This window comes from Solea solea, chromosome 6 (genome assembly GCF_958295425.1).
Source record: "Solea solea chromosome 6, fSolSol10.1, whole genome shotgun sequence".
Taxonomy (NCBI): Eukaryota; Metazoa; Chordata; class Actinopteri; order Pleuronectiformes; family Soleidae; genus Solea; species Solea solea.
In genome coordinates, this window is record NC_081139.1 from 10,810,299 (window position 1) to 10,838,146 (window position 27,848).

The 27,848-nt window shown below is 40.1% G+C and overlaps 1 protein-coding gene across 4 annotated transcripts in view; it reads right to left on the minus strand.

Annotated features, from left to right (window-relative positions):
• The window catches only part of rap1gapb (RAP1 GTPase activating protein b), a 79,388-nt gene extending 58,366 nt beyond the window's left edge, over nucleotides 1-21,022 (minus strand). For 2 of the 4 annotated variants that reach the window (XM_058631090.1, XM_058631089.1), the window contains exons 1-2: nucleotides 20,815-20,914; nucleotides 6,432-6,469 (exon numbers count right to left, since the gene is read on the minus strand). The gene's annotated coding sequence lies outside the window, so the exon portion shown is untranslated. Of the gene's footprint in view, nucleotides 1-6,431; nucleotides 6,470-20,814 lie in introns of all 4 variants that reach the window. The other 2 variants (XM_058631088.1, XM_058631087.1) reach the window with 1 other exon arrangement.
• Nucleotides 21,023-27,848: the final 6,826 nt, after the last annotated feature.

Below are 27,848 nucleotides of genomic sequence, written 5' to 3' on the forward strand. Positions count from 1 at the left end.
AGTCTGAGGCAAACGGCACTTGGACAGCAGTTTAGCCTTTGATCAATTTTAACTGCCATCTTTGCGTATTACAAATATTCAAAAAATGCACGTCACTTAAAAAAAATGTCACTTTTGACCTTAATTTATTCAAAAAAGTGACAACCCTAGTGCAGACTTTAGAAGTCGCAGTCTTGTGGTTCCTCTGTCAATCATGTAGTTTACATCCATGTAGGGTTGTCGTGGTAACCACAAAGATGAAAAACCACAGAGGACGGCAAGCCATTGGGCGTGCACTTGTTTTGTTTAATAAATCATTCCGGTCAGCCTCTGTTAGCGTCACTCTTGCTACCTCAGTATCTCACATGTAAAATGTGAGACCGTGAATCACCTTCACCAAACCTTTACCGCAAAGGCCCTACATCCATGAGGATTTTTTATACTGTTGGAAGGTCACCATTGACAAATGTCCTGTGTGTACTGCTGTAAATGTGAAGAAATTCCCTTAAGGTATAACTGAAATCTCAGTCATGGTGGAGGGACGAATGGACGGACAACCTGAATACATAATGCCTCCAGCCACAGCTGTTGCCAGCTGCCATGTGGGCATGAAAAAAAAACAACAAAAAAAAAACAACCTTATCAATATTCAACACACACACAACAGGATTCAGAGCTCAGGAATATATAACAATAGCCATCCGAGTGCCAGCTATTAAAAATGATTTAGAAACACACCATCTGTCCATCTGGACCCTGTATGAGAGTGCCAAATACTGTACACACAAATTGTACCCTCAATACTGCCTTATTAATTTTTATTTCGGTATCCAAATTTAACATGGGCGTGGGTCATTTTTCATTGCCTCCACGTCGTCTTCAACTGAGGGATTCAGAACGGAACCAAAGCCCATTCAGGATGACTGTGTTTTGAAATGATGGATGACGAGAAACTCAGGGTCACATCAAAGAAAGGATTAAATTGAATTTTAAATCCAATGCATCCCTGAGGACTGAGTCAACAGATAAAGTAGCAGCGGCACAGCTATTTGAATAAAAGCAGCTTCATGCAAATGTGGGTAATTTCCTGAGCCTGGATTACATCTCTTCAGGTCATTACATGCAACAAGATAAATGGTACGACAGAATATGAACATGCCTGGTCTGCACTCGTGATGTCCCTCAGGAACACGCACAGGAGCTGAGATTAATACCCGTGGCAGTTCAGCAACAAAATCCTGCAGAGGACTGGTTTCCATAGCAGTGTAGCAGTGACAGCGCTTACGTGGGGTTCCCCAAAGTACAGTCATTAAACTGGAATCCAAAATACAAACTGTACAAACTTCCCACTTGGAAACTTATTGTGTCTAATGAGTGTGTTAAATGGATGTATGACATGAAACATGTGGTAATGCTACTGATATTTACACTTTTTAATTCATATAATTGAAATGCATACAATTCAGCTTCATAAACACATCAACTCCACATATTTTTCACTCTGCAGTTGTCTTTATACACTTATGCAACATAAAATCATAGATTATATATATATATATATTTATATGTATATATATATATATATACACACACACATATATATTTATATATATATATATACACACACACATATTTTTTTATATATATATGTATATATACATATACATGTATACACATATACACACACTAGAGGTTGAGCACTGTAATTAGCCACCTGAGTAATGTACAGTACGATGCTACTTGTCACTGGAGAAACTTCACAGGAGCAGGTCTGTGACTAATTAAAGAGATCAAGAAGAGTCAGTGGGTGATTAATTAATAAGATCCAGTTTTTTAAGGTAACATCAGCAGGAGCTCCTCCTCTTACTTCTCCTCCTCCTCCTCCTCTTTCCACTCGAAGGACTTATTCTCCCTAGGATCACACTTTGCACATCAGCACACCTATACTTCATAAGTCTGCGCAGACTCAAGGCAACAGGCAACAAAGAAGATGGTAACCATGGACATTTGCTTAAGGTTATACAGACGAAGTCTGCTATACATGTACAACTCCATGCTCAAAGAATACAAAGATATAAAAAAGAGGGGGAGCTCCTGCGTGGATATGAAAAGCATGAATAGGACTGCAGACATGTACATGTCTCTCTGCGGTCGAGGAACAACTATGATTGATATGGTCCATAGTAATATGGCTATCTTACACTGGCTTTGCTTTCAATTTGAATTGTTTTCCTTTTAATCTTCTTTCTGTCTGTCAGGGAAGCACTCAAATATGACGATCCATGACACACACAAACAAAAGAGTGGGTCATTTTTTTAAAGGCCAGCAGTATGCCTCAGAGAATCCATCACATATGCCAAGTGAAGCCTGTAATGAGTTTAGCTCAGAGTCATGATGGCTCCCCGTGGGCTGAAATCCTGGTGAATTATCAGAGTGATCCTATTTGCCTGCACCGGCCATAATTAACATTGTCTTGGAGAAGTGGATTTTTATTGTCATTGGCACAATGGACTCGTTTTGTGGCCACGCAAGGAAGATCACAGCCGACTGAAAAATTCCCATGTAGGTTTTGTTTTAATTTGCTTGTCACTGTATGCAACAGTTAGATTCAGACAATGTCACTGTTTGATGATGACGACAATGAGTTAATATTAATAACCCAATGTGTCAACTGATCGTAGAAACTAGTGCTCATCATTCGGAGATGTTTACACATTTAGGGACATTTGAAATGCTGCAGTGAAAGTCTGATCAATAACAGAAAATCAAAATAACATGCGGCGATGCACTCAGAGCACTCACACACTGTTTAGTTATCAATACGTGCTACATTACTGAAAAGACTGTGGATTTATTAGAACTTCACACTTAGTGAAGTCAGAGCCAGGGTTTACCTTATCATCCTAACAGATCACTTAAGTTTACTTGTGCTTCCCAGAGTGTGTCAGAGTAGAATGGGATGCAGATCCTTCAGACACTCTCTCTGTATTTAAAGTTAGACTTAAAACCTTCCTTTTTGATAAAGCTCATAGTGCTGGCTCAGGGAAACCTGAGCCCTCCCTTAGTTATGCTGCTATAGACCTAGACTGCTGAGGGAATTCCTGTGGTGCACTCACACTCACACTCACACTCACTCTCTCACATTCACTCTCACACTCACACTCACTCTCTCACATTCACTCTCACACTCACACAGGGTATGAATATGACTTCATTTTGTGCCATTAACCTTGTTCTTTCTCTCCCTAGTTTGCTTGCAGGCTGCAGGATCCAGATCCAGTTTCAAGGTTATTATTATTATTATTATTACTACTATTATCATATCATCACATTATGATTATGCTATCAGTATAATTTATCAACAATCTCTGCTGCTTGTATAAATGACATTGTAGTTCTATCAACCCGTCATCACTGATTCAGTGATGAACCGTCTTGTCTGAACGTATAACTTGACACAACTGTTATATATCTGCTTCTGGTCTCTTTCTTCTGTCTCTACTTCACCTCGCTCTTGTCCTTTTTCTCCCCCCTTTCTGTCCCCCACCTCCCCTCTTTCCCCCATTTTTCCTTTCACCCCAACCGGTCGAGGCAGATGGCTGCACATCTTTGAGTCTGGCTCTGTCTGAGATTTCTTCCTGTTAAAAGGGAGTTTCCTCTCTCTCCACTGATGCCTATAGTGTTTGTGAATGGTTGGGTTTCCCTGCTCTCTATAATATTGTAAAGATATGTACAGAGCCTTGAGGTAGTGTATGTTGTGATTTGGCGGTATACTAATAAAACAGAATTCAATCTAATTAAAGTTGGGTTAAAACTGCACAATTAACCCAAAGATAACACCACCAGTTACAAATTCATTCTGTGTAACACAGGTGATGAAACTCAAACACAGACTTATCTTATCAGCACAGGAAAAAGAACATTCTGTCGCTATTTCACTTAAGTTAGCAACCGCGTTAGTCATCATACAGAGAACAATGTTGTTTGGATCGGAAATATAACGACAGAACACACTGAACAGAGTTATTCAGCACGTCGCATGTAAACAAATGTTTCCACCACATCAAGGATAAGTGCATTGTCAAGTTTCATTCAGCTGTAGATTTCAGTTTCGCTTCTATTTGTTTTGTGGCCATTTTACAAGCACCGTTTCACCCACACAAATGCGTTATGTCGTTGCATGTCCCATTACTGTCTGTTGAATATCTTGTAACCTAATTTCCTGGTGAGCCGTTTGCCTTTTCCTCTGCCACGTGAAGCCGCATGTGGCCAGTTGTACATGAGAGAACCTAAAAACAATAACAATGAAGGTGACCCTGAAATGTAGCCTCAAACACGCGTCACACCCTTCTTGACAGGCTACTCTGTCACTTCATGCTACAAGCTTGAACCTCTGCTGATATATAATATATAATAACTGCCAAAACAAAACAGGAGGAGGCACAACAAATGGTATAAGCAAAAAGGAGATATAGTCACATAAGCGTAAATTAATGGCAGAGCATTGTTGTCTTTTTCTTATTCTGGCTGGCTAATGATCTGTGCAGGACTGGGAAATATTTATTGATCATATGCATGGTTATATAATACTTAGTGTGTAGTGAATGTTCATGGATGGTATATTAGAGAGCCATAAATATTCTGCAGCAGGAAAGGTCTAATTGAATATTCAGCTGCATTTTCCTGCATCAGATATTATTTATAATAACACTTAGTTCAGCTTGTCTCCATTGTTGCACATTATGTGAAAAAATAAAACCATGGTTCTAATGTAAACACAGCTTAGATATTCCTCATGACACACATGTTCTGCACTTTGGCCAAGCTGACAGTCAGCCAAGTCATGAATTATTTAACCTTAAGTACACAGGCAACCGATACAGATTGCTTGCATGTGTACTGAAGTGGCTGCACTACCGCGACCATATCGATATCACAATGATAAGAGCCCCTCAGATGTAGCGCTGGGGATATTTTGGAACTTATGGAGTCGGTAGTTTCCTGTTTGCAGACTGAATTGGAATAAAAGAAAGAAAAATTGAGGTTGAAGATAAGTGTTGTCTTCACGTACTGTATGTGACATTCAATTTTAGGTTTGTGCAATACGCATGGTACAAAATACATGACTCTGATAAAACTACACTTATCACTCAGTTGTGTAGTCTGACCTTTACAGTTTCACCTTACTCCGTTTCGTTTCCAAACTCTACCACTGAAATGAGCTTGTTGGCTTACAAGGATTGTTTTGTGAGGCCACAATCCAAAGAAATATGGATTATATGCCCTTATACTACTCGCATGTAAAGCTGGATCCAAACATTTCCATTATCGGTTGTCATCCACATTATGTCCCGTGAGAAGTATTAAACTATATATATAGTCTGAAAACTGCAGTGCTGCGTTTTAGTATAAATGGGCAAAAGCAAACATGACACAGTTACCCGCATTCATTTCCTGATTAGTTCGAGACTTTCCTCCAACGAAACGTAACTACGGGTCCAATGCCGGAATTACGACCATACCATAGGTTTGCTTTTAAAATAGGCGCCCCCTAGTGGTAGTATAAATAACAACAGTCTGGTACCTTGGGTGTATCGTCATCAAGTAGCTTTGATGAGGTTTCCACCGGCAGTCCGCTTAGTGGTACTTTGGTGTGATCGACATGAGTTCGACTCCCATATTAGACTTCTACACACAATACCAAGTGATGCGTTCATTTTTGTCCTTTGTCTGTAACTTACTTCCTAGACCCGTTTATTTTTAGGGCTAACCCTAACCTCACTAACAGTTATTCAGTTATATACATCAGTTTGAGGAAGGGTTGATTGGTTCTTCTTATTCTTATCAGCTTATTGTTCATAGCTGATCGATGAGTCGAAAAAAAAAGTTGACGTTCAGTTTCAGGTTCACCTTATTGACCACAGTCTTGTAACAGAAATCTTTTAATTATTATTTTTATCATTAGTAATCCTCTCTGAAACTAAGCAAAAACATTCATACCGAAATGAGAAAATAAAAGCTTCAGAAAAACCTTTATGTATAAAGATAACGTCAGTGCGTGATGGATTACAGCATTCCCCCCCCCTAATTATCCACAGAATTGTCTATAATTATAAGACTGAGCAATAAAGGCCCTATGAGTATCAGTAAATTCAGTACTGAGACATAGTCTCTGTAAAAACAGCAGGGTTTAAAGGCAGCACACTGCTCTCTCAGCGTCTGTTGCTGACTCTGTGTAATCTGAATGAATACCCATCACGACCGTGACCGGGAGCAGTCCCAACACATGGCACCTTGACATTCACAGGGCGGCAACAACACATTGTGTTTTTTTATTCACTTTCCCACTGGGTAGGTGACAATATCTAAGCGTGGTGACTGTTCTCACTTTTGTTGTCAGGGAAATGTCAGGATGGGTTCTGGGTAAAAAAAAAAAAGACCACTGGCCTACCTGTAAGAAGGGACGTATGCTGCTCTTGTCACTTGCCCCTGCAAAAAAAAAAAAGAATATGAATCCATTATTGTGTAAAGAAACTACAGATATAAATTTTAATTTTACCGTATTCAAGCTAAAGCCACAGGTGACTACACTTTCCCATCACACAGTAGATTTATTGAATGAAACAACCCAATTTAGAACAATTCACCTGTCAGTCTGACACAGTATGAATCACATCTTGCTCCATTGAAAGCACGTCTGTAGTTTTCCAATATAACAAGTGACTGGACTGAATTGTTGACTTAAATATGACACACATCCTCAAGCAGATTAAACCCCCACCTCCGCCATGTCCATGTACATGGCATTTTACTGGCAGCTGCGAGACACACATCATGAATATCAATTATTACTAAAGTGGGGCCGTGAAAATTAGCAGGGCGGTCCTATTGTGTAGGTTAATGGAAACTCTGACAGGAATTCAACTGCAGGGTTAATGCCAGCACTAAGCCACCATAACAATTCAGTCCTTAAGCTTGAATAAACAAATTGAAAAAGTGTGTGGGCCAATAAGATTGGCTGGCAATATGCATGTAAAATTGGATTTACCGAAATAGAGAAAGGCAACAAATAGGCAAAAGTAAACAAAATATTTATTTCAGAAACATTTAATTGATGAGTTTTCCCTCAAACCACAGCATTTAATGTGCAGTGTTATAGCCTTTAAGGTACGGCTGCTCGATTTTGGAAACAAAAATAATAATCCTGATTACTGTGATTTTACTTATCAACATGTACCATCCTAGTGGTGAATATACCCACAGCAACACTAGACATGTTTTAATATGCTCACAGAAGTCACAGATCTGACTGTTCATGGTGATTTTGGTCTCATCTGACTGGAAGAAAACACAGGCAAGCACTGGCCTTTTCTTTAAAAGATAATCCCATAATTGTCTTCTAAATCATTTCACGTTGAGTCACTGAAGCCAGGGTTTTTATAGCGGCTTTAAATCTCGCAGAAAGAGTCTTATGAGGAAGTGGCAAATCACACAGCACTACATCTCAAGGTTCATATGATATTTAATAATTAACTGCCGCTGTTTTCTACAGGCAATTCCTCACGCACTCATTTCCCACTGCAAAGCTGTTATCGCTGTTGCTCCAATCAATAATACATCTCATGAACGCACTAATCCTAATTAACAGTAGGAGCTGTAGTTAATCTGCCATTCCGGTTATTTTAATTTACCTTTTCAGCTATGGGGAAAATGGAGCATGTATAAATATAACTGAGTCAACCGCAAATGTAATCACAATGTCTCGACCAGAAAAATGGGATAATCATCTCTGATAGTGCACAAGCGGGTACGGAGGTAGCACAATAAATGATTTATATGTAAATCATGTGAACAAAAAAAAGGAGACACTAGTGTCAAATGAGCATATTTGCATAGTTGGTTATTACAGAGCGAGAAAGATTCTGAGGGAGCCTCAATCTTTATCGATTCAAGCCACCCTCAAAAATGTAAATGAAGGAAATGGTCTGCTTTTCTACAGCACCTCTGCATACTGTACATGTTTCCACAGCGGCTCACCTCCTCAAGCTCTGAAAATAGATCTCTTGTATGGATTTCAACCTGCGGTGTGACATGAGAAAAAAAATCAATGCCACATCTAAAAAATCAAAACCTGGCCATCTTTACCAAAAAGGGTCTTTTTAATTCTCTGGAATGAAGAGTGAGCCGTCAAAGCAGCGTTCGTGCGACTGTTGCTGGAACAAACAGATCAATCAGAGCACATGTGTCAGGATTCACAATGAAATAAATTCATGCTAACTGGAAAACATGTCCCAGAGTAGAAGCTACATTTATTGCAATGCCTCTTTAACTCAAAACACGGCGACTGATGCAGCAAGTAAAAATTGCTCTTTGAAGTGCGGCAGTGTGAAGAATTAATCAGGAGGATGCATCACTCAGTTCGTGCCCCACTGTGCAGTCAAGTGTTTGGGAAACAACAAGAACTGCCCAGTGATTGCATGCCTCTGCTGAACAATGCAGCTTCAGTCACACACCATTTATTCTCCCCAAGAAAACATACAAAAAATGCACTTGTTGACTTCAAGAGGCCAAAAACATGAATCTAAGTGAACAATTGTGCCACGTTTAAGTGATATCACTTTAATGTTTGACATTTGACCACAAAAGACTCCAAGTAAAAACATCAGCTCGTAGTGACCTTTATCTTTGACCTCCCAAATCTATTCTGTTAATCCAGACTCCAAGTAAACATTTAACCAAATGCATTTGTGAGAAATCAGTCTTGTGTTTTGTGTCAAGAGGCCTTGACCTTCGCCCACCAAAATATAATCTATTCACCCTTGAGTCAAACTAAATGTTTGTATCAAAAATGACCTCAAGGATATGATGGACAGATGCGTGGAGGCATAAAAACAAAGCAATCTGCTCTTAAGTGCTTACACAACTAAAGAACAGTCTGGCAAAGCGACTTCTACCAGTTACAGACTGGAAAACAGGCTCAGTATGTCGTTCATAACATTATGACACTCATGACAACAACAGAAAGCACAGCTTTCAGAAGGAAAAGCTGCTGCTGAGTGCCAATCACACTCAAGCTTTGGGGAAGACAGCTTTTATCCCTCTCACACAGAACTCCATCACCACAGAGAGAAGCAAGACCAGCAGTCAGGAGACCCAATCCCCAAGTTCTACCAATTTTCACGGTAATACAAAACCCAGCCTTTTATATTGTTTTAATGTGTTTTTGATACGAGGCCTTGACTTATGTCCCCAAAGACAAAATGAAACAGTCACTAAAATAATTAATAAAAAGGCTGAAAGGGGAGCTGGCGAGGGCAGATGTCCCTGAGAGCTGCAGGCGACTAAACCATTTGGCGGATGAGAGGGAGAAACAATAAGTAGCCGGAAGGTAGAAGATGAAAACATGGAACATGGTGAAGTAAACAAAGTCTTCAACATCAAATGGTCACGTTTGCTGAATACAGGGTGTCAGGGACACTGTGGGCTTTGTGGGGCCATGATTCAAAGGAAGTGACAGGGACATTTTATACAGGAAGCAATTAGGAGTGATATTCACTATTAGTGCAGTTTTCATTTGTAGTTATAATTTTTGGTACCCAAGGTACAGATATTAATCAAAATCATCCATCCATCCCTCCATTATCTATACCACCGATCCCGTGAGGGTCATGGAGGAAGCTGGACTCAATCCCAGCTGTCTCTGGGAGTGAGGAAGAGTTCACTGTGGAAAAATCACCAGCTCTAATTAAACTAAACCCAATCTGCATGTCTTTGGAATATGGGAAGATGCTGAGATACAGAGAGAGAGCATATGACTGCTAAATTATTGCAGTACCACTTACCACTTACACACTATACACACATGCCTGTAATTGAGGAAAACAAGCAGTAGCCATGCAACGTCATGTCATGGAACCTTCACACAGGTCAAAAACCTAAAACGATAACACCTTTCTGAGAAGATGAATTAACAAGCACATTTTTTTGCAATGCTCTCTGCATACACTTTAAAAGTGTGATCTTTTTATACCCATGTGAGGTGTTGTTTATAAAAGAAGAGCTCACCGCTCCCATATATGCCCTGAGGAACGCATGATGCCGAAACACAAACTTCAAATAAACCGTCCTTAAGGATCATCGCAACAGATTTCTCACCTGTGCTTTATAGGAATGTGTCAATACATACTCACTGTTCTGATGATCACAAAATGCCTTATTTAATAAAACTAGCATACCTTTAATCTTTAAAACACCTTAAAGGAGTGGCAGCACAGTGAGATGGCAGTTAGTAGTAGTGGTGAATGGTGTAAATGCGAGTCTGGATAGTGTAAATGTGAGTGTGGATGGTGTAAATGTGAGTGTGGATGGTGTAAATGTGAGTGTGGATGGTGTAAATATGAGTGTGAATAGTGTAAATGTGAGTGTGGATGTTGTAAATGTGAGTGTGGATGGTGTAAATATGAGTGTGGATGGTGCAAATGTTGAAAATGTGAGTGTGGATGATGTAAATGTGAGTGTGGATGGTGCAAATGTGATTGTGGATGGTGTAAATGTGAGTGTGAATAGTGTAAATGTGAGTGTGGATGGCGTAAATGTGAGTGTGAATAGTGTAAATGTGAGTGTGGATGGTGTAAATGTGAGTGTGAATAGTGTAAATGTGAGTGTGGATGGTGTAAATGTGAGTGTGGAGGGTGTAAATGTGAGTGTGGATGGTGTAAATCTGAGTGTGGAGGGTGTAAATGTGAGTGTGGATGGTGTAAATGTGAGTGTGAATAGTGTAAATGTGAGTGTGGATGGCGTAAATGTGAGTGTGAATAGTGTAAATGTGAGTGTGGAGGGTGTAAATGTGAGTGTGGATGGTGTAAATGTGAGTGTGGAGGGTGCAAATGTGAGTGTGGATGGTGTAAATGTGAGTGTGGATGTGCAAATGTGAGTGTGGACGGTGCAAATGTGAGTGTGGATGGTGTAAATGTGAGTGTGGATGTTGTAAATGTGAGTGTGAATGGTTGTTTCTCTCTGCATGTTGGCTCTGTGATTGGCTGTAACCTCTCCATATAGCTATAAGTCCTGTGGCTAATGAAAGAAAGAATCTAAAATGAAAAAAGTTACGTGGATTCAAGCAGAATTAGGGTGGCAGGGATCCTCAGCCACAGTGTGTGATTTGTTGAGATGCTTCTGGCAAAGAAAAGCTTTTGGTGAAGAAAGCCTTCAAATTTTCTATAGCTCTTCCAGACTAAGCGTGAACCGCGGCAGACAAAGACGCCTCACTGTTACGATAAGAGCTGTGCTCATAAATCTGCCCTGCAGAAAGCATTGATGGACTGCTCAGGGTGGGAAGGCACATGACTTTCAGGAGACGAGACTGTTTTCCTACCAGGCAAAGAGATGGTTTTAATTATGCATGGGACAAGTGCAGCAGATCAATTAGTTTTGCCACTGGTATCAAACAATACTGAGACTAATCATGTTTAACATGGTAGTAGATGTAAAAGAGCAGATTGTGTGAATACTCCAGTATGAGTTAAATATCCTGAAAAGGAGACGGGTACAGACAAGATGGGAAATCCTTTTAGAGATTCAAAGTTGAAAAAAAATTGTTAAATGAAAGAATTACTGATTAATGATGTAACTGATACAAGCTTGGAAGCAGGAATGACATTTGCACTAAAAGCACAGTTTCTGCATATTTCAAGGACTGATGCACAAGAAAAACACGCTCAGAGTTTGTGCCTGCTCTTTGGGATCACCACCTACATACAGTTTTGTCTGCATTTCTGTGACAGAGACAGAAATTGAACATTTCGAGACGTTTGAGGATGCAGCAGAATGAGAGCAAACAGGTCACCATCATCACTGTGAGGTCTGAACAATGTCTCCCGCAGGTTTGTAAGAGATGCACTAAGATCCACGCTCTTTCAATGTTACATTTCTCTTGCATCACCCACCACACTGCAACACTAGTCCATTATGGCCTTGGCCTGAATGCAGCACCCATTCTAGCATTTTATCACATCTGACAGGCTGAGGTTTAAATAAAAAGAGGACTCAGATTTACGCCACTGGCTTCTTTTCAAAACTGTCCATTAATCACATCATTACTATGGCTTTGGCAGAGGCTGCACCAGCAGATGCACCCTCCATAAAATATCTGTCTCCAGGCATGTTCCCTTATCTTCAGGCTTGAAATTATTTCTTATCGCGGGGACAAAAGTCTGGTGAGATAATGTCAGGGCTCCACGTGCAGTTGTGTAGTTGTTTTTGAGGTGTACCAGACTGGAACAGATGAAGGTGGAACATCATCACTGTCTCACCTAGAAGACATGAATTATAGAGGATGCTTTAAACATGTATACATGTGCTCCACTGAGGAAAGCAGAAGTGGTAGGTCAGGAAAAACTTTGACATTTGACATTCCCTCCACACCGAGGTCTATAGAGAAAATCCGCTTATTTTACACCACAGCACACACGAGTTGTCGAGCCACTGCTGCCTCCATCAGAAAATTTAAATGTGTTGACTTTAGTGTTTGAAATATTCTCTTCCTATTTACCTATAGGTGACATGAACTTGTCAAACAAAGCAGCACTAGACCAGCAGCTCCCCAACTCAAATGAATCAAATCAGAGTTGAGGATGTAGGATTAATCACTCATAGCCGGAAATGTCACAAACTGCATTTTGTGCTGCCTGAAAACACTTGTGTTTTTCTTGTTGTTCACTTTTGACCTTTCCAAAAGTGCTGTTGAATGAATTCTGTGATTGCTGGTGTCTCTGGTGACGTGATATTGCCACATGTAAAATGCATGAGCCCTTTTTAAGACTCTAATTTCTCTACTTTCCCATTAAGAGGAAAATTACTAGGTAATTGATTGCAAACTTTTAGAAAAAGCTTAGCTTTTGTTTTGTTTTTTTCTTACTTTTCAGTTCATCTGTGCTTTTCAACTTCAACCATCTTATCAGAAACATCTGTATGCATGTATGGACATTACCAAAGCAGGACAAAGTTGTATCACCTCTTCGGAAGTTTGAAATCACGACAACAGGATCAATCATAAACGTTTTACCCTGCCATAAATTAATCTAGACGTGCATTATGAAGTTTAAATTATTAATAATGACAGGCAGGTAAGCTCAGGCTTTTCTTTGTGTTTCTCATGTAGTGAATATGTCTGAGTCAGAGGTGGCTTTCATCACACTGCTTTATTACAGAGGTGCAGCGGAACCAAGGTCCTCGTGCTCATACAAGTAATGGAGGGGAACGTGCGACTGGCATTGCCCATCAGCCCTAGAGTGCACGATGGCCCTCGTCAGTAAACTCATTCCTGCCTCCTGACCTTTCCAACAGGTCCAGAGTCATCAATCGTCCCCGTTAACGGAAATACAGCGCAAGAGACTGCTCTTTGTCTGAAGCTGCCAATGATTTCACTTAAGAGATCCTGCCTAAGTGGACACAGCACAGCTCTCAGCAAGGAGTGGATCAACCAGACAATAAATCAAAAGTGTCGAGCTTCTGTAGTCGTGTTTTCTTTTCAACGAGAGACATAGGCGTGTAAAGAGAAGTCAGCAAAACTTATTATAGATACAGACAAATCTTCATTAAAGATCCAGTGTGTGGAATAATTCTGCAGAAATTGATTATTAAATTAAAATTAAAATTGTTTTGATGCTACACAGGTTTATTGGAAAATAAAGTGTGAGGTGAGGGCTGTTTGGTTGAAACATGCAACGTCACCAGTAAATGTTCAACGCTCAGTACGACACACTGTACCTGTAAGCTAAATTCTCCGTCGACATTTATGTGAAGAACAATTACAGCTCTTATCTTCACCCTCCTCTCCCCAGTTGTGCTTCCTTCAGCACAGGCAGCTGCATGTACTTCATAACACCTAAGCAGCACTAAACAGCAGACATGCAAAGTCAACACCTAACCTGGGAATAAAGCGCAGTGCTCAGTAGCTACAGAGACATTTCCCTGACGAGTGCTGGAGACCAGAAATAGACCTACGAGGACACTGGACAACTGCAACAGAACTACCTTGGGTTTCTTTGTTCACCTTAGTTACAAGCTGCAACAAAAAAAGAACTCTGCGCATCTAATGTCTCAGTTGTCTATGGTAAAATGTAGTGGTTATAATAAATATGTACGCAATGACGCAAGTGTTGTACTTCTATTTTAGGAGCCCACTGTCATGCTGCAGTTGGTGAGGTAAAAAGCGGTCATTATGAATGTAATTTAATGCCTCGTTCCAGCAATGCATGTGGATCTTACAGCATTTAAAAATAAACACCATAAGGAATGTGTCACCGGCACAGAACCCAGGCTTGTAGTGTTTTTTTTTAGAAGCGCTGTGACCCAGTGTTTCATAACTAGTTAAGATTTACTTTATCATGACACACATTTTAAACATGTGATAAACATGATAACACTGGGAAATGTACGCGAGGTACAGTAAATGAGGCACTATTATCCCAATTTCAAACACATTTTGTCATTCTCTCTCGTCACACCCAACTGTTCCAGAAGATAACATTGATTTAAGCTTTTTATGTAACAACACCCTGGAGTTCAAACCAGAGCTACTGTTTCTTGGAGCTCATGAATACTGTGTGCCGAGCGATTTGCATCTCACTAAGAAATGATCTGTGATCCAATGAAGATATTTCAGAGGAGAATTATGTAAATTACAACAAAGACAGAGACAGAGACAGAGTGTTTCCCGACATCTACATACTGTATGTTGGAGCAGCTGCAAAATAATTTCCAATAAACTGACCCCACTGACTTCATTATTATGAATGAAAATCTCTTATAATCAAGTATAAGTATATAGCACATGGCAAACAAGTGTATATTTAAATACAGTTTCAGTTTCAGAAAACCTTATCCCACAACGGGCAAGTTGGTTTAACAGTTCCCAGCCATAAAATCAAAATACAAAAGTAAAGAAATGAATGCATTCACAGTGAAGCAGCTCAGCGTATGGTCACAAGAAAACCAGCAACTACCCTTGACACTGGGCCTTTCACAGCCTCATAATAGAAGGAACTAAAGAAAGACAGTAAAGCTTTATAAGAATGACACCAGAACTATCAGACGGGGCCTGAAATAAACTGTTTTGCAAGGAAGTTGGAAGTGGAAATATCTACCTGATTTAATTACAACCCACTTGTACCAGATGGAACTTGAAGCCAATGCCAGTAAAGTTATCTTGGATCATTTTTGCATACATGCTTAATTATAGGGGCAGCCTTTGTTTGCGCTGGTGGCTCACAGTGAGAAGGTTCTACGTTTGAATCCTTGAATTAGGACATTTCTGTGTACAGAGTGTGGCGTGACTCGCATTTCTCTTTTCAAACTTGACAAAGTCCATAATAATAAACATACACAAACTGACCTGAACCTGGCTTTGGAACCTGACCTGAGCCCAACACAGTCACATCCTCTGTCTGCAGCTAGGACACTGTGCGCCTTAAATGTAATACATAGCTTCAGTGTTGCGGTCAAACGTCGCCATGTAGAAAACATGTCAACACAGCCAACAACACAACAAGGACAACACTACGGTCTGGTTAATACATCCTTAATATGCTGATTTTCTGGACATACACTGTGTCATTTTTAATTTGTGACAAACATTAAATATCTGTCTGTTCTGTTTTTTCAGAACAGAACAAAGCAAGATCCAACTTCATTGGAGCTTGGGCCAAACCAGTCAAATAATAGCATAATAACCTATAAACAAGAACTCAATTTTTTTCCCTTTGTTTTACATTTAATATAGTCTCTTTTTACAAAACTAATTATGAACAACCCCAAATTTCTTAAGATAAATAGTGGTAAATGGTAAACTTAAGCATAACATTGTTGAAATTGCACTTACACATGTGAATTACAACTTACAGATCTACAAAGACACAAACATTAAGTCACCGGTATCTAGAACTGAGAAATATAGTAGATTAGATTCTAATCGTAATGTGAAAATTTAAACAAATTCATCCTCCGGGGTCGGATTGGACCCTCTGGTGGGCCGCTTCTGGCCCGCAGGCTGTATGTTTGACACCCCTGGTGTAAATGGTAAACATAGTAGACAGAACCATATTAATGCCAATGACTTTAAGAACTGATTAAAGACTTCCCGGATTCAAAGCAGCTCGCCCTGTCACCATCTTTCTCTGGGTTATTGTCCCCACTCATTAAAATAATGAATTGCTACAGCTCGTTTTACAAATGCCCATTTTGGCTGCTTAGAACCTCTCTCCCTCTGCGGTGTCTCTCATAAAATGAAATCAGGTGTTTTCTCCGGGCATCAGGGCTTTAGCTACTTAAGGAGGAGTCGAGTCAGCTGCCTGTGAATGAGAATGAAGCCTGTTTCTGGCTGAGAATGTGAGGACAGGGGAGATTTTTTTTTTTTTTTTTGAAACCACAGAAAAACGTGACGATGTTATGATGTGCTGTATAATTTCCCAGCAAACAAGAATCTAATGAAAGTGAAGGGATTTTTCCATAACCTGCTCCGTCTCTGCCAGGCCGCTGATACCTCAAGGATAATAGATTCCATGTTCTCATAAACTACAACTGCAAAAGTAATCAGAGAACAAATCAGAAAAAGTGTCCTTTTCAAAAGAGCCCAGTCTTTGGGAGAGAGAAGCGCTGTCTAGTCGACATTCATTATGAATACAGACAAAGAAAAGCCTTATTATTATTGGAAGAAGGGATGACTGGCCTTGTTTAGTGCTTCTCAGTAAAGCTGTTACCTGACATGGGATTACTGGTAACACCACATAAAACCAAGCACGCGTTCTGTTTATTTAAGCTCAGAGCGCCGCTACCTCCCACATATACTGTGTAACACCATCAAGAAAGTGCAACGATCGGCATTTTTTACTGAGAGAATATCAGTTCAACACGAGGAAAGTGTTGTAATATATAAGCATTTAATAATATGCATCGTCATCATGGTTTTTACCATTATTTCCTTTTATTAGCTCGCCTTTAATGTGTATTTAAAGCTATATTTATTGCATATAAAAGGGTCAAAGATGAGGAAGCATCCGACTTATGTTGCCAACAAATTAAATGCGATTCAAGAGCAGAACGTTAAAAGGATCCCTCGATCGTCTGGCTCCTTAGATGGACCTCTAAAACGCTATAAACAGACTGGATATGTGAATACACAGCAGCTGTAGGTGAAGGAAACCTTTTTTTAGGCTTTGGTTGCCTGCAGGTGGATAAGGGAAGAGAAAAAGATGCACAACAATTTGACCAAAATGTATCAGCTTTCAACTCTTTAAATGATCTGCAGTTACAGTATATGCTGAAAGCTGGTCATAGAGATTTGGCCTAAAACATTTTTAGTGATGAAAAAAAAAATCTATAGACGCCATCTCCCAGATACAACTTAATTATCACGTTACAAATTGCTAGACGGACTAAAGAGACCACATACAACGGAAATCTTAGCCCAGACATCTGCTGTCTACACCAGAGGCACCAAAACACTGGCCGATGCCCGTAGGGGCTATTTGGTTGCAAGATGATCCAGTGTGCTCTGAGATTGATGCAGCTCTAGTCTGATTCAAACTGTCCCACCAACAACATAAAATAGGAACTGGAGGCCGGGCAGAGCTCATGCAGCAACTGCAACTGACTTGATCGCCATCACTGGAGGATACTTTTTTTTCTGAAGATGTGAAATATGAAGGAGGCTTTTGATGTTTTTGTTTCAGACTTTTTTTCCTTTTTTGTTGAGGTGGACAGGACATCTTTTATGAGACACAATAAACGTGCTAGTAAAGCTGTCCAGTTTAGTCTTTGTGTGGTGAAGCGATGGATTTTCTGCTGTGCAACAACAGCATTGATTCCTCTTGGGGTAAAGCAGCTGGAAAAATCAATGGGGGAACTCATTCATTTATTTTATCTGTAAGACAAACAGAGAATTGTCTTGCTATTATTTGTCATAAGGCAAACGCAGACACAGAAATCCTGCTCTTGGTTGGGCAGATACAAAAGAAGACGAGGAGGCGAGGGGGTTAAAAGCAGAACATGTCATTTGAAGAAACTATTGTGGCAGTTGTGACATTTTTTTCCTTTCACTTTTCACTTGTCTTTCATCTAAGGCTTATGGGCGAACCAACCCTTTCATCTTTTAATTCTTTGTGAAAATCCTTGTCTATTACAGCATGAGTCAACACTGTAAAAAAATGCTTTTATATGTACAGGACAACAAACGAGAGTTTATGTGTGTGCATGTGAATGTATGAGGTGGTGATAATGTGATAAACATGTTGCATGCAACACAATAAGATTAATCTCCCCCTCGTTTGTTGGTGTTTTGTTCATTTATTTGAACAAACTCTGTGCCCAACATTGATTTGTTTCATGTATATTTGTCCTGTATGTATGTACAGTATGTTTGTATGATTTATCATGATTGGCTGTTTCCCCATAACTACAAAAGGATGGATGGATAGAATCAAAACCAGACCATAAATGATAGATAAGCGTCAGTGTTATTTGATCGAGAGTGTGTGGTTGCATGATTTAAATAATTTACTGCCATTTGGCAAAGTGATAGTTCATGTTTTTTGAAGTGTGGTTGTGTAAGATACTGACACATGGTCAGCACTGACTGTGCCGTGCACACCCCTGAAACACCTGCTGCACAAGCTTGAAGCACTGAGGCAGCATGAACGCAAGGAAAAACACATTTTGGCCACATATCAAATGGCTCGTCGGATAAAAAGCTATTCACTTGCATCTACGTCTCCATGTTTGCTGCTTTACCTCACCTTTAAAATGGCATTTTCAAATTTGGAAACTTAGGTTTGTAAAACACTCACTGCTCTCTTCACTGTACTTATCTCACGGGGACACAGAAGCTGCTGGCCAGTTACATTAACATCAGTCTCCTTAAACTGCTGAATGGGCAAAGTGACAGCAGGAAAATGTCTAAAATAAGCACTGGAACTATTTCTGTCTCAGAGCAATGGAACAGTGCTTTGCTCAGAGACAAATATGGCAAGATTTTGCAAATCCAAAAGCCTTTCAAACAAACCTTTGATGCTGTAAATACCAGGATCGCCAGTACATTGCAGGGTCAATATATAGAGAGATAAAAACAACAATTCTCTCACACATTCACAAGATTTTAACCTTTTATGATGTATTTCTACCGAGTGGAATGGTTTGCTTCGGTTTGGTACGGTATGTATTTTTTTTTGCCTTTCATTAGGAATAGTACCAACTATGGTCCCAACGTTCCAGACGGTGCGTTAAGGGTGGAGCTAGACCCACGACAGTCAGCTGATTGGGCAACAGAAAAGTGTCACTCCCTTGCAACCGATGTTCCTTCAACGCCCGTAATCGATAGCTTGAATTTGTCTTGAGCTGTTGGATGTCCTCCATTGTTGTCATGTTCAATGTCGTTGTCGGTGCACCTGTACAACGTCGCACTACATATCTCGCTGACATCGACATCAGCCACTGCGCACAACCCGCCTACCAAGTAAAGGTGCTGCTCTCAGTCGAAAACAAGCCTGACCGAGGGCTTTACTGTTCCAAACCGTACCGTGAAGGAAACATGGCTTCAGGATTCGCCTCCATCTTTCCCTGTCCTTTATGTCTTCTTCTGTTACACCTTCTGTTAGAAACTGTCCTCATGTTCCCCTTCACAACATCCTCGAAAGTTCTCTGTGCTCTTGCCCGGCAGCTTCATCCTCAATATAATCACAGTCTCTCGTCTGCACATGACCAAACCATCTCAACCTAACAACAGTTGCAACCTGGAAGTCAAAGCTGAAACTGATTACACCGTGTAATGGCCACAAAAAACCAGCACCATCATGTTTCTATTACGTAACACTATCAGTGGTGGTTTGTGATAAAAAATTGGGGGCGTGGCGTATTTTATTGTAAATAAAAACATGCGATCAATTAGAGATCAGACATGACGCTTAAATTGTCCATGTTTTTATAAATAATTTCACATGATTCATATCTCCTTCTTCTTCATGTGAGACTGGTGGGGCGGCGGCCTAGCGCCCTCTATGGACGGGCCGCCGCTGAACATTTTTCTCTTTGCCACTGAGACTCAAGTCAAGGCACATATTTATTCACTATTCAATACAATTAAGAGAATAGCGTTCATCGAGCATCTAATACGAGATGAAAAAGTCATCTACTGTGAGCCAAGATAAAGTCCGGCTTCGTACAGTATGATGTAATAACACCGTGGCTCCTCACATCTCTTTGACCAGGGGCAACCAAACTAACATTCTTTGCAGAGAAAGAAAATAATATTTACAACATTTATTCTGTAAGTAAAAGGAAAAAAGAATAGGAGACTGATTGGTTGTTTAATCCAGCATTAAAGCTCTACGCATGTGAGCATTTAAACTAAAGGCATTTTCTTGGAGGCATGTTTACCACTAGATTTCTTGAGAAAATCCTAATGAGAAATGGGGCCAGTGGGCATAATTAATAAAACATCACATGTTTAATTAAGCTGCTATAGTAACTGAGTATTTAACCTTGTAGACTGAAGTCATTTATATGGTGAAAAAAAAAGAAAAGAACCTGTAATGTACATTGCATTTGAAGAATGAATGATACTGTATGCTGGAGCAGTTTCTCCTCGTTTTCCTGCCTCTTCCTTTGTCAAGTGCACATGCTCAGCCACAGTGTGGACCACAAACATACAAAGTATTGCAAGAAAGAAAAATCAAGTGTTGTGTAAATGCAGTTGTTGATGGGGTGAGGAGCAACAACGACAAGCACAAAGCCACACAACAATTACGCACGAGCGGTTCCTTTAAAAAGTTGCATTATCTTACCTTTTTGTTGAATGATGACAGGAGGTTTGTGTGTGTGTGTGTGTGTGTGTGTGGACGCCCTCCCTGCCTCGCTGCTGTGGCGGTGATGAGCGATACAAATGTGATGTTTCAGGAACAGAGGGAGGACAGGACAGAGTGGCTGTTGTTGAAAAGCAGTAGAAAACAAAGCGGGCGGGAGTCCTGCGTCTCTGCAGATGATGTTCCTCCAGCGACGGGTCCTAGGTGCGTTTCCAGCTCCGGATCTGATGCTGAAGTGTCTTTTTCCTTTCTTTTAAATCGCACATGCTGTCACAGTCATGTGACCACTCACCGCCGACCAATGCGCTCTCTACAACTCCTCCATCCTCTCTCTCACACACACACACACACACACGCCAAATAATGCTGCAACCCTCAACAGCTGGAGGAAAACACACACATTCACCATGTACTGCATAGACTTAGCATATTTAATTAGCTCACGTGGTTGCACTGCAGCCACAAAACCTACAGTGGAAGGAATGGTATCACATCTACATATGTTAACTACATAACACTGTGCACATACAATGCAAATATGCTTTTCTCTGTTACTAACTGCACGTTCATTTAAAGCTGGGGGGTAGGTAAGATATGTTTGGCTGTGGTGAACAATAATTCCCCAATTGACTATAGTCCATGTGCACTAAAATATAAGCTTTACATTAGTGAATTAGTGAATTTCTTATATAGACTGAAAACTTTTAGTTGTTAGCCCTGAGGTATTCAAAGAAAGGGATTTAAAACACTGCGAGGGGACACAATATCAGGCTGAACGAACACTGGATGTGGACTCAAAAGCACAACTCGACAACAGTCTGAGCTTGAAGAGAAAAACACCTTTTACTGGACAAAACAGGTTTCCAAAAACAGCGACAAAGGCAACAAAAGAGGTCAAAGGCGACTAGAAACTGATCTTAAATAAGGCCAAAGACACTTAATGATCAGCAGACAAGATGAACTGGCAACAGACACTGGAAACACACGGGCTAAATACACAGGTGGAGGGAAACAGGTGAAACACATTAGGGCGGGGCAGGTAATCACAGAGGAGGGAAACCTTACAGGAAGCAGACTCTGAAACAAGAGGCAATGGTAATTATTTCAAAATAAAACTGGAAACAGAATGTGTTACACACAAGTGCAGCACTGCTGCGTCCCTCAGTTCACAGTCTCTGCTAAATTCTAGTATTCGTCGCCAAACACTGGAACGGCACTTTTCCACTTTACAGTTTACGTCGTTTTCCATGACTATTGTACATATAGTAGACGTGGTTTAATGTCTCTAGATTTTTTAAAAGACATGGACCAAGCGCACAGGGAACATCACAACAGCTGGATAATACTGAACACTGTCAGTGTTGCATAACGATCGAAATAAAAACGAGCCGTACAGCAAGCTGGATGAACAACATTGTTCTTCATGAGCAGTCGGCTATGACACGAGCGTGCAGATACCGCCAACAAAACCTATATATTCACCTTATATATATATATATATATATATATATATATATATATATATATATATATATATATATATATAAAGTGAAATACACAAAATGGTCCCTGGAATATGTCTTCTCTTGTAGGGGGGTCCTTGGCTGATAATGACTTGTGAAGTTTATTTGCAAGCTACTTTATTCTGCACTCGGAAATGTTTTACGACCAGGAACCACAAGACAAGGACAAGGAAGCAAAACAGTTTAATCACAGGCAGATGAACACACAAAGAAAAGCAGCGACGCGCTCGTCACAAGGATCGAAGGCAAACTGCAAAGAAGACAGGCACCACAAACACATTAAATAAATGCATGGAGCAGGGGGGGACACAATTAGACACAGGTGCAACACACCCCAAACATGACCAAGGATACAGAGCAAAGTTTGACGGGGGGTTTAAACCCCTCTATGGCAGCAACAAGACAATGCATTGTTCATTACCGCCTCAAAAATGTTAGATAGAAACAAGCAAATGGACACTTATTCCGCCCTGGAGCATGAATTTCCTCGGCTAATTTTACGGTGGTCTGGTTTTTAGATTATAATATTTGCTTTGTGCCAAATTCAAATTTTGGCAAGTTCCTAAAGTGGAAAAGATTCACCCTGAGGGGGTGCATTAATGCATTTTCACAGCAGTAATTGTGTGAATGGAAATTTAAGACCAGAAAGTCCTCCTCGTTCTTTCTTTCCACATTCTGTTTCCACAAAGAGTTTATGCACATATTCTGCTCACACGTGCCGTCACTGACGTGGCTGGGAGATGATGTTCACGTCATGTGGACCATAGTGGAATTTAGTAGACTTACAAACATGACCTTACAATCAATGTGCAATCATCCTCTTGGGACATTGAGAGTCAAAACAAAGTCAATTTTATTGTTATGCAGCTAGTTTTTGTTACCTTTAGACAGAATTAGTAGAACGTGTACAGTATATGTTTGAAATAATATTGAGTTTTTGAGAAACGGATGGTTTTTGTCAATTCAAAACAATATGGTGATATCATACTCATGTCCTGTGGGAGACACCGATAAGTAAACCGTGTTGTTAATGCAGCGCAGTGACACCAGTCGTTGCCTTCTTATTTTTAAAGAGGAATTAAAAGCCAGAGAGGAGAGGGGGATATTTTTGTTGACTGTCCTCTACATGCCAAATAGCTGGCAGCAGCTGAGCCTTTCCTGGGTGGACGTGTAATATTTTGATGCATTTTAATGAACTCAAATCCCACACCTCACTGTTTGCGGTCCCAACTTATGAGGCCTTGGGGTGGGAATGGCCATGAAGTTGTTTTTTTATGCTTTGCGCTAAAGACATTGCAGTAGCTCACATGCTTTAGGCTGCATCTGCACTCACTGTTGTGTGTATGTGTTTGTGTGTGTGTGTAATAATGTCTGTGTGAGATTGAAGATGTGGCTTCATACTGTGACGGCACATACACGTGCCTGCTTTTTCTTTTGTTCCTATCTTTTTGATGGTCTTTGCTGCCCACTGAAAGTGTCTCAGCTCGTATATTTGCCTCCTCCTTCTTCCCCTCTCATTTTTCTTCAAAACCATATCCTGCAGTTTTGTTTGAGATACACAGCTGATGCTTATTCACTGGCACAAAAAAAAAGGTACACATCCACATAAATCTTTCAGCAGTGGGTGGTGCCAGCTTCGTCTTTCTCTCCCCATGTGTGAATACCTTTAGGCGTTGGATTAATCCATCTGACTGTAGTAACAAAAGATCTGAGAGCTGCTTTCCAAGGACTGTGCAAATGTGTGCTAAGGAAGAGACTAACCATAGGTGCACATTAAATAAAAAAAAAACCTACAGTATGTTTTCTCTGTCCACCCACACTCTCACTTCATAACCCGAGACTCCTCCCAAGCAAATGACTTTAGAATTCTGTCAAATCTAAAAACAATCTGTGTAGAAACACAGTGAAAAACAACTGCACAGCTACAGAGTTCAATGGAATTGTTGAATTTCTTTATCATAGGCAAACTTATTCATTAATTGATCCACAAAATAGCTGGTATAACAAGTAAAATAATTGGCTGTAGCCTTAATAGCAAGTACATTATTGTAAATTGTGCATTTCCATTAAATAAAAAGGTAAAAATACCAGCGAAAGAAGAAAGAAACATCAAGAATTAAAATATGTGGAAGTTCAGGAACTCGTGTGGCCTAATCTGTAGCATAGTGTTCATAGTGGGACAGTTCAATGCTCGATCAATGTCTTGTCTGTTTTCATGTATTTATTTATCTGGATTGAACTAAACCCACATGAACACAGTATAATCTGATGTTGTGTGACTACACTGATGTGACCATTGATTAGCTTTTGTTATGTCTGTGTCTGACAGATTCTCCTTCCACACTCAGACAGGTCAATCTCAAATCTGACTGCCTCGTATAAGAAGTCCAATTATACGGATGCCAAGATATTAACCAAATGGATATTGAGATTTTGAACACCTGAAGCAGATTGAAAGCAATTCATTCATCCGTCTTCCGACTCAACCGTCATTAGCTTAGAGATTATTAGATCTGCGTCTTGGGAAAATTCACTTTCAGAATAATCACGGTTCGACACAGCTCCAGGGTTATGGATGAATGTCATTTTGGTGGAAGTTGCTGAAGGAAACCGACACAGTAACAATTATGGTCTAGTTAGTAGAGAGCTCACTATACAGTCATGACTTGAACAGATGTTTGAAACACTGTAGTGTGACGTAGTGACGTTTCACATGGATTATTAGACATAACCTTGTCTTTCTGCCTCTGGTTGTAATTCCGAGGGACGGCTAAACCATCAGCATTAGGGTTTTCTTGCTGTATCTTGTACTGTATATTGCTTTTTCATCATAATGGAGATAACCCAGGGCCTATTTAAACGTCCAATCTAATGATTACAATATAGTGGAGAACAATTATTTTCCCATTTTCTTATAAAACTGAATTTATTTGTGATTTAGTGGTGTGTTTTCTCACAGGATGTGAAGACTGGGAGCTTGTTAGTCGAGTAGAGAATGCAGTGAGGAATCTGCAGACCTGCTTTTAAGTCGAGTGAGGACACGGCCTGTTGAGAGAGAAGCATCAAGGCTGACTAATAGATCTGTATTCATTATTCAGACTTTGGCTCCACACCGCACAGAATCTTTTTTCTTTTCTTTTTTTTCAAAGAAATGTCAACATCATGTGTCTGTAAGAAACTGCACTGTCACTCCTTTTTATTTTGTCATGTTTTTTTTTGGTTTACTGTCATTTAGAAGAACTCAGACGTGTTATATGAACGAGAACATTCTAGGTGGTTATGTCTTCCTCTCATACATTATATTATACAAGGTGTCAGTCTAGTACACCTACACTGACTGCACTATGGGACATTATGTCCATCAAACACTTGAATATACACAACTGTAAGAAAAACTGGCTAAAATGACAGAAACCAAAGTTATTCGTAGACGTAATGTTGACTTTTTTGGTCCCCTGTATGTCTGTATAGGCTCAGGTTGGGTTTCTGACCTCAACTGCTGCGAGTCAGCATGGAGTGACTGAGATGTTTACTGTGGGTATTATCATGTTGTTCATCTTAAACAAAAAGCAGTTATTGGTTTTAGCTTGGCAGTTAGTTATAGGGTTTTCCCCTGGTAGAGTAATTGGAAAACTCTACATTGTCTGCGAGCGTGATTGTAAATTGTTTATTTATTTATTATACCTTATGATAGACCTGTCCACAGTGTATGGTGACTCTTGCCTGATGTCAGCTTGGATAATCTCTAGCTCCCCCCATGACCACAAAAGGATAACCAGTAAACATTATGAATGGATGAATTCAACGTTCATTTGTGGCAAGAGTTAAAAGATAATATCAATTTCAAGTTTTCTATTAATAGCCACCATCTCAACATTTTTTTTTGGTAAAATCTTGTTTCATGTTACAGCAGCGTGAGAAGAGCCTTATTTCACTGATTTCTCCTGACCTTTTACCCTCTCATTCACTCTGTGACACTCATGGTGACACAAACACATATACACTAGACTGGTGCACACACTTAGCATTGGGACATCAGACATATCTGTACAGTTAAGAACTAAAAATAAAAAAATGTTTTCTTTCAAACTATTATGACAGGGCGGGGGAGCCAGATCTGATCATAATACGTCGTCATGGGAGATGTATTTTAACATCAGTTGAGAACAGTTTTACTTAGCACCACCCACATGCAACTGAGTCACTCGCAGATATAGATAGATCGTCAAATCTGAACTTGAGAGCCTGAAGTCTGAAAAGAGACAGAGAACTTTAATAGTCAGAGTGGTCCCTGTTTTTCTTTTTAACAATTTATTCTTACACTTCATTAAAACATGCGGTCACGTAGTCCCTGAACTGCAGGAGAACATTCATGTGTGCTGCTTTATTCTGCTCTAACTCACTTGACAAATGCATAATGAGCAAAAGAAAAAAATGATCAAAATAGTTAACCTATCAAAAGATTAATAATTTAACACTTTTTTGTGACAGAAACCTCACAGCTCACCTCACTGAGGCCGCAGACATTTCAGATTTGACAAACACTCCCACAGAAACTTCATCAGGTCATTTTAGCGACCCCCATTCAGAGTCGCACTGTTCACCAGCTCTGTCTAACTAGGACAAATCCTTTTATCCAGGTAAATTGGAGATGCAATTGGGCATTGTGATTCTCCGTAAGTCAGGCCCAAGCTCCTCCATCAACAGCAGAACATTATGTCCCACTCTGCACTCATGGGTTCTGTATAAATAGTCTCTCTACATGAGTCAGATGCACTTGCATTTCAGGATGAGAGACAGCGTGACCCCGGAGGATGGTGAGCGTGGATATGCTGGTTGTGATTGCTGTGCATCGGCTTCTCAATAGTCGTATGGAACGGCACGACTGCGCCGCTGCGTGTGCTCTGGTCGGCTTCTGTCAATCACTTTTGTTTTTACTTGAGAGACATCACTTCTGCACTGACATGTTTGATGACAGATGTTTTATTGGTGTCTAGAAGAAAAAAATCCTTTTTATTTCAAAAAAGGAGCCGTGTATTCATTCTTCCCTTCTGTGGGTGCCGCTGTAGTGTAGTGCCATTGACTTCCCTCTCCCCATGAGTCACAATTTATGCACATACAAGAGTGTGGGGACCGAACACCAAAGGTGGTGACTGATGACATTTTATTCACGCTGGATTTTCAATAAGTATTGCTTGGTGTGGTAATAGTGCTCTCTTCCTGCCTGTGCTTTCATTTCTTTGTTTGTTCGGCTGGTTTGAAAAGCACTTCACACAGCTGCATTACGTCTCTCAACTTATCTGTGGATAAGAAATAGTCCTCTTCCACTTTAGAGCAGTAAAAAAAAACAAACGTAAAAATATATAATTTTCTGAGAGGAGGACTGTATAAAAAGCCCTCCAGGGGGGTTGAGAAAAGGCATTCACTGTGCAGATTACAGGAATAAGATATCAGCATTTAACAAATGTCTCTCAAGAGATAGATTGAGATGCT